The sequence below is a fragment of the Chenopodium album genome, chromosome 9, assembly GCF_948465745.1.
Source record: "Chenopodium album chromosome 9, dcCheAlbu1.1, whole genome shotgun sequence".
In the NCBI taxonomy this organism is placed as follows: Eukaryota; Viridiplantae; Streptophyta; class Magnoliopsida; order Caryophyllales; family Amaranthaceae; genus Chenopodium; species Chenopodium album.
This window is the reverse complement of record NC_137842.1, coordinates 53,450,596-53,451,990: the sequence shown is the minus strand read 5'-3', so window position 1 is coordinate 53,451,990 and position 1,395 is coordinate 53,450,596. Positions and strand designations below refer to the sequence as shown.

General features: G+C 29.3%; 1 long non-coding RNA gene across 1 annotated transcript; it reads right to left on the bottom strand.

Annotated features, from left to right (window-relative positions):
- Positions 1-586: 586 nt before the first annotated feature.
- Positions 587-1,056, bottom strand: LOC145559874 (uncharacterized). The gene is made up of 3 exons (XR_014093013.1): positions 992-1,056; positions 791-892; positions 587-701 (listed from the first exon to the last, which is right to left on the bottom strand). It is a non-coding gene; the product is annotated as an uncharacterized LOC145559874 (long non-coding RNA).
- Positions 1,057-1,395: the final 339 nt, after the last annotated feature.

Sequence of the window (1,395 nt, the reverse complement as noted above, 5' to 3'; positions counted from 1 at the left end):
TCTAAATGTTAGTTACAAATACACCATTTTATAGTCTAATTTGACAGTTTATTGTAACTAACTTTTTAAATGTTAGTTACAATTAAGCTATTATTTGTAACTATCATGTTAATTGTCCGTTACGATTATATGTTTATTCGTAACTACCATATTTATTGTCAGTTACAATTATACCTTCAATTTATGATAACAATTCAAGCTATTTGTAACTAACGATTTATTTGTTGGTTACGAATAATTGTTTTTTTTTTTTTGTCCAAATAATTTATATACGGAGAAGATATCATAGATAGTTCCTGCAGGTTTGAGTACATAGACTCATATACAATCTCATTTTCCTACAGAAAAACGGACAGCATCTCCCCTGTTTTACGAACATCCCAACTTCAAGTTGATATTGATTAATAAAAACCTGTACATAAACCTGTACTCACAACACTACTCTAACATCATTACCATTCACCAATAAATGAAGTCATCATTCCACATAAAAAATTTAATGTAACACATCAATAAATTCATTCACTAATCAACAAACAAGTTCACCATCCCTACATATGCAATCAAATTAGTTATGCATTCGATGAAAATAACTAAATTGGTTCATTCAACAAATATTTTCTTCGAAAGAAATTTGCCCACTGTTCTCGAGTTTCATTCAATTCCCTTTCATCATAAGCCATTTTCCTTGCAGAATATACCTGGTAAAATACAAACAAATATTATATATTCAAATAAATTCAAAAGGATTATTTTAATTATTTCAAAGAAACAATCACACGTCACTTACCTCCTCTAAATTACCTTCGCACTCACTGTGACCAACAACAACCTCATACATGTATCTCATGACGTAATATCCACACTCAGTACCTCCTTTTTGTTGAGAACACTAGAATTAAAACAACAAAGCCCACAATTTATTACCCATTAAAATACTTATGCATTGCATGCATTAATTTGTGTAACATAAAGGATATCACTTATGTACCTCCATTTGCTTAAATAGCAAATTTTTCCTTCTACTTTTCAAAACATTACCCTTCAATTTAGACAAATACACCTTGTATGCCCTGTAATAAAAAATTATAATAAAAAAATAACAACAACAACATTTTTCAAAAACTTTGAATTTATTATGTGAAAATGATGTTCTATCTTTAGTTACTTCATCAGTATATCAGCCAATCTCAATTTTCTTGGGGTCTTTTTAGGACAAGTGGCAGGATCAAACTCGAACACAAGGCCCAATTGTAAGTTTATTACCAAAAGCACCCAATGATTACTATAAAAAAATGACATTCCATAAAACTTAAATTAACTTGTAATTCACAAACATATACAATAGTAAATAATTAAGCATGTGTCGTAGGACAAACCTTTGAAGATACGGTG